We start from the raw sequence: 12,588 nt of genomic DNA, 5'->3' as shown, positions 1-12,588 counted from the left end.
TGGGCCAAAGGCAGGACTGACTGTTCTGCATCTAGCACCACTGAGACACAGTGGCTCTCTTTGGGCCAGCTCCAGGCTTCAGGTGGATGGTGCTTAAATCCTGTGTGTCCTGCCCTGGCCTCTCAGGCTCTTTATGCACTGAGCCACCAGCTATAGTTCCCCTTAGGCTTCGCAAGTCCTGGACACCTCTCCCAACAGCCCTGCCTCAGCTCTTCCTCCCTGCGGGAATCCCAAGAACTTCCTCAGATCAACTGTTTGCAGTGCCCTGATTACTAGGAGGTGACAGTGACTATACTTGCCTTTATCACACAAGTCAGTACATTGTTAAAATGAAGACAAGTAAAAAAAAACAAAAAAAACAAACAAAAAAAAAACGAGCCATCATCTATTCTCCAAGTATGCTAATAAGGTGGAGTACTTCCCTCCAACCTCTCCCCATTTCTTTCTTCCTTCCTTTCTTTCTTTCTTTCTTTCTTTCTTTCTTTCTTTCTTTCTTTCTTTCTTTCTTTCTTTCTTTCTTCCTTCCTTCCTTCCTTCCTTCCTTTCTTTCTTTCTTTCTTTCTTTCTTTCTTTCTTTCTTTCTTTCTTTCTTTCTCTCTCTCTTCCTTCCTTCCTTCCTTCCTTCCTTCCTTCCTTTCTTCCTCTCTTCCTTTCTTCCTCTCTTCCTTTCTTCCTTTCTTTCTGCCACATCAGTGGTATATGGAAGTTCCCAGGCTAGGGTCCAATCCGAGCTGTAGCTGCCAGCCATAGCCACAGCAACACCATATCAGAGCCTCGTCTGAGACCTACAACACAGCTCACAGCAATGCTTGATCCTTAACCTACTAAGCGAGGCCAGTGATCGAACCTGGCTGGCCTCAGGGATACTGGTCGGGTTTGTTAGCACTGAGCCATGATGGGAACTCCCATGCATTTCTATACATATAAAACATATACATGTATTTATAACCAGAAATGTGGATATACTTTACCTACTTTTTCCCCCTATTTTCACCTATAACAAATAAGGACTTTAAAAGAAAAAAAAAAAAAAACCATCACACACACAGTATTAAAATAAAAAATTTTTTTAAATAAAAAAAATCACAATTCTCATTAATGAAATTTTTGTTTTGTTTTGTTTTGTTTGTTTTTTTTATAATTTTTCATTAATGAAATTTTAAGAGCATCTAATCAATCCAAGCCCAACTTTCCCTAGTTATCTTTAAAAAAGAAAAATGACCTTTTCTACTTGGTTTGATTGAGTCAGGATCCAAATGAATTAATTACTGCATGTGTTTGACATGTCTCTCTCTTTTTAATCTTTTTTTTATTTTTAATTTTAATTTTTTTAATTTTTGGTTTTTAGGGCCGCATCTGCAGCATATGGAGGTACCCAGGCTAGAGGTTGAATCAGAGCTACAGCTACCAGCCTACCCCACAGCCACAGCATTGTATGATCTGAGCTGAGTATGCGACTAACACCTCAGCCGACTTACACCTCAGCTCACGGCAAGGCCAGATCTTTAACCCACTGAGGTTGCAGGGATCGAACCTGCAACCTCATGGTTCCTAGTTGGACTCATTTCCACTGCGCCACAACGGGAACTCTTAACCTTTTTTTAAAAAATTGAAATATAGAAGTTCTCTTGGTGGCTCAGCGGAAAATGAACCTAACTTGTATCCATGAGGATGCAGGTTTGGTCTCTGGCCTCACTCAGTTAAGGATCCGGCATTTCTCTGAGCTGTGGTGTGTTGCTGGGAGCTGTGGTGTAGGTCACAGATGTGGCTCGAATCCCGTTTTTTTTTTTTTTGTTTTTTGTTTTTGTCTTTTTGCCATTTCTTGGGCCGCTCCCGTGGCATATGGAGTTTCCCAGGCCAGGGGTCTAATCGGAGCTATAGCTGCCAGCCTATGCCAGAGCCACAGCAACTCGGGATCCGAGCCACGCCTGCAACCTACACCACAGCTCAACAGCAACGCCGGATCGTTAACCCACTGAGCAAGGGCAGGGATCGAACCCGCAACCTCATGGTTCCTAGTTGGATTCGTTAACCACTGCGCCACGACGGGAACTCCTCGGATCCCGTTTTGCTGTGGCTGTGGTGTAGGCCAGCAGCTACAGTTCCGATTCAACCCCTAGTCTGGGAACCTCCCTGTGCTGCAGGTATGGCCCTAAAAAAAAGCCAAAAATAAAATTAAATTGTAGTTAATTTACAATGTTGTGTTAGTTTCATGTGTACAGTAGAGTGATACAGTTATATATATTATTTTCCACTATAGGTTATTATAGATATCAATTTTTACCTCAAGTTCTTTATCAGGTAGATTGCTAATCGCCACTTCACTTAGTTCTTCTTCTGGGGCTTTATCTCGTTCCTTCATTTGGAACACATTCCTCAGCTGCCTCATTTTGCCTAATTCACTGTCTTTAGTTTTATGTATTTGGTAGGTTGGTTATTTGTCCCAATCTTGGAGAAGTAGCCCTTTGTAGGAGATAATTCTCTGCATCCCAGCATCACATTCTCTTCTGGTCACCAGAGCTGTACACTCTAGGAGTGCTTCTTATGTGGACTGTATGGCTCCTTTTGTTGTGGCAGGCTGACAACTGTAAATGGTCTGATAAACATTGCTGTCCTTTGGTCCACTTGGCTGCCAGGCCCTGCTTTGTGTGGAGGCTGCCAGCTGGGTCATGAGTCAACTGGCTATGGAACCCCAGGAGTGCCAGGGCTAGGGGTTGCGCTGGATCCTGATACAGAAGGCTATGGGGCTCTTGCTGTCCTGGGGTTCGTGTCTGCACACTAGTGGATAAGGCTCGTCCTGGGGCCACTGCTGGGCAGAGCTTGGTTCCAGGGTCTCTGGCTACAGGGCCCTGCGGGTCTCAGAGTTGGTACGAGCTCACTGGTGGGTGATGCCTTGTCCCAGTGGCTTCCTGAAGGGCCCCAGTGGTCTTGGGGCTAGTGCTAGTGCACTGGAGAGTGGGTCCAGGTCCAGGGCCCTTTGGTGGTTGGGGCTGGGTCCTAGCACTAATAAGCTGGAAGGAAGATTCCAAAATGGTTCTTGCCAGCAGGTGTCCTCACGGTAGAATGAGCTCCCCAAAATGGCCACCACCAACATCTATGTCCCCAGTTGCCTCCTGCCTCTGGGAGGCTCTGCCAAGATCAGCAGATCTGACCCAGGCTTCTTTCAAATTCCTGCTTTTGTGTCACTGCCGTGACTCTGGTTACAGCCGTGACGCAGGTTTGATCCCTGGCCTAGGAACTTCTGCATGCCTCGGGTGCTGCCAAAAAACAAAACAAAACAAATACTGCTTTTGCCCTGGGTCTTGGAGCAGGTGAAGTTTTGTGTATGCCATTTAGGAATCTCTATTTCTTATAGCTGTCTGGCTTTCCTGTGAGTAAGCCCTGATGGCCTTCAAAGCCAGATGTTTTGGGGACTTGTCTTCCTCATGCAGGACCCCCAGGATGGGGAGCCTGATGTGGGACTTAGACCTCTAGCTCCTTGGGGAGAATCTCTGCAATCATAATTATCCTTCTGTTTGTGGGTCATATACATGGGGGTATGGGACTTACTATACTGTGTCTCCACCCTATTAGCTGTTTTGTGATTCCTTTTTTATGTATTTAATTGTAGATTTTTTTCCCCACTAGTCTTCAGTCCTTTCTCATTAATAGTTGCTCTGTAAATAGCTGTAATTTTAGTGTGCCTCTGGGAGAAGGTGAGCTCAGGGTTTTCCTACTCCACCATCTTGTCCACTCCTATCACTATGTCACACATCATCAATTTTTATCAACATATCCCATTGTATAGATGTACTATTATTTATAAAGCAAATCATAGTAGCTTGGATATTTGGGTAGTCTACAGGGTTTAGGGCTTATGATAAAGTTGCAATGACAATCCTTGTGCATACATTTTTGTACTTCTGACTTATTATTTCCCAAAGTTATGTTTTAAAATGACAGTAGCTGAGTTGAAGAGTATACACATTTAAAAAAAAAAAAAATGAGTATACACATTTTATGGAGTTCCCACTGTGATGCAGCAGGTTAATGATCTGGCTGGTCTCTGTGGCATTACCAGTTTTATCCCTGGCCTGGGAATGTCTATATGCCACAGGTGAGGCTGAAAAAGAAAAAAAAGAGTATACACATTTTAAAGGTGACTCAAAGTAACGAATCGGACTAGTATCCATGAGGATGAAGGTTCCATCCCGGCCTGGCTCGGTGGTTTAAGGATCGGTGTTGGAGTTCCCGTCGTGGCTCAGTGGTTAACGAATCCAACTAGGAACCATGAGGTTGTGGGTTCGATCCCTGACCTTGCTCAGTGGGTTAAGGATCCGGCCTTCCTGTGAGCTGTGGTGTAGGTCACAGACACAGCTCGGATCCCGTGTTGCTGTGGCTCTGGTGTAGGCCGGCGGCTACAGCTCCAATTAGACCCCTAGCCTGGAAAACTCCATATGCCTCGGGAGTGGCCCTAGAAGAAACAAAAAGACAAAAAAAAGGATCGGTGTTATGATGAGCTGTGGTGTAGGTCACAGATGAGGCTCAGATCTGGTGTTGCTGTGGTATAGGCCAGCAACTGCAGCTCTGATTCAACCCCTAGCCTGGGAACTTCCATATGGCCCTGGTGCGGCCCTAAAAAGAAGAAGAAAAGTGACTTAGACAAGAAAGCAAAATATCAAGACTTTATGAAAATCTGAAACTGGGTGTGCCCTAGTCCATGTACAATGTGAGAGGACTCTGGGGAATAGGAGAACTTTCATAGGCTGCTGAAGATAGGCCATGAAACCACTGGCTCTCTGGCATCAGGCCAACCCTGGGAAAGCTGGAGGCTTGGACAGGTCACTATTTCTTCAGGCTTTAGTCTGTTTATGAGTAAATTCAGCAGTCCCTTATAGCAGGATATGACTACAAATAGCTATCTAGGATTCATGATCTGTGACTGGATTACTGTGGAGCAGTGAGCTCCATAAATAAACTTATAGTGGAAGACTCTCCCCACTACACCAAATCTCAGTGCCAGGGCACTCTGATAACCATTTACTTTAATAAGTCACTAGGAAGAAGAGAGGGTGGTGTGTATAGAATATAAGAGCCTCTTGTAAGTATGCAAATCAATGTGTCATTAAAGGGATTGGAGTAGTTAATAAAATACAAATCTCGGAATTCTCAGACCCTAACAGATTGACAGTTTATAGTACTCTTAAGGAACTTAAGACTGTGAGTGATTCAAATACAATCATCAATTGATATTTTAATCTCTAGTCACATATATATTTAATGCTGTGCTTATGTAGCTTAATATAAATTTTCAAGTGTACTTGGTTATTCATTCCATGGGCTTTCAGGAATGCTAAAGTGAATCATCTCCCTTGTCACTGATTATGTGGAATGAGATGGGACTGCCCACATTTAATCTCAAGGGTTGATGATTCTAAGAAACTTCTGGGAAAAACTGTTATCAGTTAACAGAATGGGAGACAACATATGGCCTTAGAGGGAATGAATGAGGCAAAAGCTCAGAGGCAAAAGAACTAGTAACCCAGAGCAGGGTAAAGAAAGTGACCCAGAACTGGGTTTTGGAGACTGGGTCTTCCCCTTCTGGGGAACAATAGCTGGGCTTTCAGCACAGCACAGGGGCAGATAGGCTCTAGACAGAGCTTTCCTGGGCACCCTGGACTTGGCCTCCCCTAGTACCAATATACAAAATTCCCATACCTTGCTGCAAATCCTACAAAACTAGAACCTGAGGAACACTATTGCTCTGTTCACTGGTCCCTAAAGCCGTATTCCATTCTCTCAGAATAGGGCTCCAGAGGGAGTGAATCTTCCAGTGAGAAGACAGACGTTGTGGAGGTGGTTGGCTGAGGAGGAGTTTCTGTCATCCAATGTGTCTTATCATTGGCTTGACTAGCGGAAAACCTCTTACACATTTGGAAGAGGTGGTAAAGAAAGAGGCCAGTAGGGTATTTGGATGTCTTGGGCTCCCTATAGTAAGAAAGTAAGTAGATAATTAGGCTTTAGGCTATTCCATTTTCTTATGACCTTGAGCTTAGCTTCTTCACTTAGCTTCACTTAGCTTCACTTAGCTTCTTCAAGCCTCAGATTCCTCATTCTTTAAGGTGGGAAAGGCTATCTACTTCAGGGTTGCCATAAGGGCAGAATGAAGATATCTTGAAATCTTCAGCATAGCGAATGGCACCGTGATAGTGCTCAGTGTTTGTGTTTGTGCCCTTGCCCCTTTCTCACCAAACCTTTTTTCTCCAGCTAGCAAATGGGCAGGGTGGATGATCTTCAAGACTTTCCAGCTCTGAGCCTGAAGTCTGCAAAAGTGCTTCAACAAAGTTCCCAGGGTGATAAAAAAGGCCTCAGCTTGGCCATGACCCAGCATCCCCTACTCTTCCGTAAACCTGTCAGAGCAAGGGAGATGGCATCAGAAGTAGACATGGAGGCCAGGCAGGGAGGAGAAGCATGAATGAGGTAACTGCATTTAGGACCTCCCTGTGGCCTTATCAGGGAGCCTGATCTCTCAACTCTAAGCCATTGCCTTCCCACCAATCAGCCTGAGCTAACCCCAAAGCAGCTGGGAGTCCTCAGCATGATTTACTGTGTAGAAACATCAAGGATCAGGAGGAGTGTATCCGGAGAACACAGTAATAAGAGAGCTCAGCTGGGCCTAGAGCCCCCTGCCTTGGAAACCTATCAGAGACAGCCTGGAATCCAAATAAGATGGGGCAACTGAGCTGGATTTCACTGAAGGACAAGGAATGAGACCAGCTGCCCTCTCCAGGCCTCTTTGGCTTTAAGGGATTTGTGGGGAACCCTGTGATATGTGAATAATTCTGGACCACAGGCAGAATCCTAGGTTCTGGGCCCAACCGCCCCCCCACACACACACACTAATTTTAGGAGAGCGATTTAATTTGTGTGTGTTCTTAGGCATCTGTACAGTAGGATATTAAGCTACTGTGAAAAATAGTGAGGGAGAAGTTCCTATCATGGCCCAGCAGTTAACGAACCCAGCTAGTATCCATGAGGACGAGGGTTCAATCCCTGGCCTCGCTCAGTGGATTAAGGATCTGGCGTTGCTGTGAGCTGTGGTGTAGGCCAGCGGCTACAGCTCTGATTCGACCTCTAGCCTGGGAACCTCCATGTGCCACGGGTACAGCCCTAAGAAGACAAAAAAACAAACAAACAAACCAACAAACAAAAAAAACCAAAAGACAGAAAAAAGAAAAGAAAAATAATGAGGGAATAATCATAACAGCTAACTTCTGAGTGCTTACTATGGTCCAAGAACACTAGACAACTTATTTCGTCCTTATAATAACCCTGTGGAATTAGTAGTATTCCCCCAGTTTTAAAGCTGAGAAAACTGAGATAGAGTGATTAAATAATTGCCTCGGATTGCCTCTACCACAACCACATACCTGTGTTTGAATATGTGTGAGGAAAATTGTCAAGAAGGGTAAACACCAAACTGCTAATAGTTGTTAACTCTTCAGGAGAGGATTTTGGAGTTTTGTGGTGTTTGAGGGGAGGGGAACAAGAGGACTTTCATTTTTTAACTATATAAATTCCTCTATTGACTGGAAAAAAGACTTTACCCTGATTATGCATTACTTTGTAATTTAAAAAAATGAATAACAGTGTCACAACTCACTGGGATTTTTGGACTCAAATGCAGAAATGGCTTGGCCCCCTAAGGCAGAAGACACTCCATTCCCAGAAATCCTTTGGCTGAAGCCAGTTTCTAGGAGCAGGTAGAGGGAGGGAGCCATTCTCAATGACAACCCCACCGCTGACCCCTAGAAGACCTCGGACAACCGGTTAAGGTAACCTGTTATATCACGGGCCCAGGGGTCACTGGTGAAGCATTAGGACTATGAGGTTGAACAACGGATTCTGAGAAGTGAGCTGTTTGCATGCTTTAGTCATGAGACTGCATCCTTGCCCTAACTCTTGGTCTTCTTAATTAATCACCTCCTTTATCTGATGGCCAACAGAGTAGCCACCCAAAGTGGAGCAGTCTTTGGCAGTCTTCCCTTTAGTTTTCACATGCCTGTACACTTTGGTCCACATTTTGCAGGGTCCATGTTTTTGACTCAAATCAAAGGCCTTTCCATTTTCAGAAGAATTCACATGGTCTCATTTATGCCTCTGATTATGGTGTCTGTGCTTTCATCATCCTTTAGACCTGCTTTGGTTACTTCTTTGGCTTCCTTTACCCCATATGTGATTTCTATGAAGAACTTTGTGTTTTCCAGATCCTTTTAAATTAGGTCAAAAGAGAATGTTATCTCATCTTTCTAGTTTTTAAAACTGGTTTTTACCTTAAAAAGCTGTAATGGGGAAGTTCCCATCATGGCTCAGTAGTTAACAAATCTGATTATGAACCATGAGGATGAGGGTTCAATCCCTGGCCTCGCTCAGTGGACTAAGGATCTGGTTTTGGTGTGAGCTGTGGTGTAGGTTGCAGATGCAGCTTGGATCTGGCATTGCTATAGCTCTGGCGTAGGCTGGCACCTGTAGCTCTGATTAGACCCCTAGACTGGGCACCTCCATATGCCACGGTGCAGCCCTCAAAAGACAAAAGACAAAAAAAAAAGCTTTAATGGAATATTTTTATCATTCCTATTATTAATTTCTATGAACAATTAAAGTTCTATTTTAATCTTGCTTTAGAGATATGGATTTAAGTGTTTTCTCCCCAGCCCTACTGAGCCTTTGGTACTGCATAGCTGTCTAAAACACCCTGTCAAATATTCCTATTTACTCCCCTGTTAGCTCTCACAGTATCATATCTAATGTACCATTTAATTAGACCTCATGCCATTAGACATCACCTCAGTTAGTCTTTCAGATCATATTCCATTTGATTGTACAGTTTATTGAACTATTCCCTTCCTGTTGGACATCCAGATGATTATTGCTGCCTTATACAGTTGCTTAGAGAATTAAATGAGAATGCATATTAGGGAACCTGGTCCCGGGCCTGACTCAGAGAGGATCTCCATTACCTTGTTTGCCTACCCTCTTCTTCAGCCCCTCCAGATAATGGCATTCCTGTCCTTCAGAAAACTTGGCCTAAATGCCTCCTCTCCCTATGTGGGGGCCAAACCTCTCCTGAACCCAAACCAGATGAAACTTTTGTTTCCCATAAAGTGATGTGCTAAGGTGACAATTCTTTGTCAAGGTCACTGACACTGACAAGATAGTCCTATAACACTGGGCGTTGGCAGATCTGAAGGTAGTAGGAATTCAGAGATGTTCTTTCTTTATGAAAATACCATCTTTAGGAATATCTGGCTGTGGAAGGGGAACATAGCTCAAGTCTGAACCAGTAGAGTGTGGCCTCTAGCCTAGAGATGAGTTTGTACAGTTGACCTTTATCCTTCAAGGTTTAGCTTACAATCTCCCTCCTCCAGAGACCTTTCCTGAACTCCCTCACAGCCCTCCCACTCATCTTGGCATTTAGTCAGTCACTTATTGTGTAGTGTAATTTATTCACCCAAAAGCCTGTGAGAATCTTCTCTGTGCCCAGCACTGTGCTAGGCAATAGAGAAACAACAGTGAACAGCATGAGCCCAGTGTCTACCCTCTAGGAGCTTACAGCATTACAGGAAAAGATGGACCTTGGATAAGCACTGTGCTTACAAGTGTAATGAGTTACTGTACTTTCTCCCCAGAGCTGAGCTGATTTTCCACTCCCAGAGGGCTGGGGATATCTCTTGCCTTCTTTTGTGGCCCTGTGGGCTCTAACATGATCTGCGGTTATAGCAGTTGCTCAATAAGTACCATTCAATCAATTAACAATGAGAATTAGTTTATGAAAATGTTTAATTGTTTATTTTCTTAATTTAGATATCTGATATATGACATTTACATTCATTTCAGGTATACAGCATAATGATTCTATATTTGTATGTATCATAAAACAATCACCGTAGTAAATCTAATTAATACTCATCACCAGAGTTCCCATTGTGGCCCAGCAGAAACGAATCTGACAAGCATCCATGAGAACGCAGGTTCAATCCCTGGCCTTTCTTAGTGAGTTAAGTGTTCAGTGTTGCTGTGAGCTGTGGTGTAGGTCCCATACATGGCTCAGATCTGACATTGCTGTGACTGTGGCATAGGCCAGCGGCTACAGCTCCAATTAGACCCCTAGCCTGGGAACCTCCATATGCTGCCAGTGCAACCATTAAAAAAAAAAGACCAAAAAAAAAAAAATTCATCAGCAATATAGGTTTGAAATTTTCTTCTTGTAATGAGAACTTTAAAAATCCACTCTCTTAGCAACTTTTAAATATGCAATACAGTGTTATTAACTATAGTCAGCATGGCTATAGTTTGATTGCTTCTTGATTGCCTTCACTTTCTATACCAGTAGAGGCACCAGAATAGAAAAAGCAGAGATTCTGAGATTTCATGGGACCTGGGTTCGAATCTTGATTTTTGCCTCTTACTTCCTGGATGTTTGTGGGCAATTTATTCTCTGAGCCATGAGTAATACCTTACCCGTAAAATGAAAGCAACCATACCTTCTCCAAAGATTTATTGTGAAGATTAAATAAGGTAATTTATGTAAATGTGGTATAGGATCTAAAACACATATTAATCTTTATTTACTTATTTACTTACTTTTTATGTATTTAGGCCACACATGAGGCATATGGAAGTTCCCAGACCAGGGATTGAATCTGAGCCACAACTGCAACATACACCACAGCTGCGGCAACACCATATCCTTTAACCTACTGCCCCAGGCCAGTGATCCAACCCCCTCTGCAGCAACCTGAGCTTCTGCAGTCAGATTCTTAACCTCCTGCACCACGGTGGGAACTCCTACAAACCTTTAAATGTTAGGGGTTTTTTTACCTAGCCAATTGAAATTTGAATGGGAGACCAAGGGTTTTTTTCCCAATATAAGCAAGCTGTTTTCCCAACATAAGGTTTCCATTCATTTAGGATAATGAATGTAGAGAGAAACAGTAAAATTTTAGGTCCGGAAGAGGTCTTAGCCTAATCCTTTTATTTTCTTTGTGAGAAAATTTAAGGCCCAGAGAACTCAGGTAATTCCCCTAAGGTTACACAGTGATTTTTAGTTGTAGGGCTGGAAACAGAACTCAGGTCCCAATCCAGCATCCAGTTCTCTGGAGGCAACTTCTTCCAGAATTTTATTGCCGGCCTCTTACTGTAAGAAAAGGGAGTGCCTTCATGTTATGGGTCATCCAAGGTCTCTTTCTGGGGAAGAAAACAATTCCTGTGAAGTCAGCTGGAGAGATTCCCAGGCCCTTTACAACCTCCTGGACACTGGGTGGGGAGATGGTCAGCTCTCTTTGTCACATTCCAGGAAAGGCTAGGATGGAGTGATTTCCAGAGATCTTGGGACCTGGTATCCCTAAAGGCTAGGGCATCCCTCCTCATCCCCCTTCCTGGGGAGGTGGGTAGGGGAGGGTGTGGTCAGTACAGGACAGGCCTGGATTCAGAACAAGTCACGTGGCATCACTCAAGCCCCAAACACTCCAAACTCCTCAGAATATGGAGCTCTGCCTCTTGGAGTCTCGACTTCTCTTAGTAATAATGATGGTGATGACAACAACAATTTTGCTAAGTGCCAGGCAGAGTTAAAGGCTCTCCATACATTATCTTTGCCTGAACATGCAGCCTGCTTTTGAGAGGCAAGATAAAGTGATAGTTAAGGGCCTGGCCTCTGGTTAAAACTTTCCGTGCTCAAATATAGACCTCTCACTTATATTCTGGGCAATATTGGGCTATGTATTCGAGTCTTCTTTGTGCTTCAGCTTCCTTATCTGTAAGATGGGGAGAATATCTACCTTACAGGTTGTTCTAAAGATTGAGTTAAAGAATCTAAAGCACTCAGAATAGCACTGGGCACACAGCAATCTCTGCGTGGGGCAGGGACAGGGGATTTGTCGTAAGACCTATGTCAGTAACCTGAGGTAGAGAAGGTTTACTTTCTTTTTATACATTTTTTTTTCTTTTTAAGGCCGTGCCTGTAACATGTGGAAGTTTCCAGACTAGTGGTTGAATCAGAGCTACAGCTGTTCCACCACAGCCACAGCAACTCCATATCTGAACCTCATCTGAAATCTACTGCACTGCAGCTTGTGGCAAAACTGGGTCCTTGGAGTTACTGTCATGGCTCAGTGATTAACGAACCCAACTAGTATCCATGAGGATGTAGGTTCGATCCCTGGCCTTGCTTAGTGGGTTAAGGATCTGGCATTACTCTGAGCTGTGGTATAGGCCGGCAGCTACAGCTCCAATTCGACCCCTAGCCTGGGAACCTCCATGTGCTGCAGGTTCGTCCCTAAAAAGACAAAAGACAAAACACACAAACACACACACACAAAAAAAACCCATATCTGGATCCTTAATCCTTTACCCACTGAGGCCAGGAATCAGGGATCAACCTGCATCCTCCTGTAGTAGACTGCATTGCGTTCTTAATCTACTGAGCCACAATGGGAACTCCCAAGATTTACTTTTTTTTTCCACAGTCTATATAAAAATTTCTGTGAATTTTTTTCTGAGCCATTCTTCCCTAGTTCTCTTTCTCTGAGACATTTTTACAGCCTACTG

This window comes from Sus scrofa, chromosome 1 (assembly GCF_000003025.6).
Source record: "Sus scrofa isolate TJ Tabasco breed Duroc chromosome 1, Sscrofa11.1, whole genome shotgun sequence".
Taxonomy (NCBI): Eukaryota; Metazoa; Chordata; class Mammalia; order Artiodactyla; family Suidae; genus Sus; species Sus scrofa.
The sequence above is the reverse complement of the archived record's forward strand: the minus strand, read 5'-3'. Positions refer to the sequence as shown.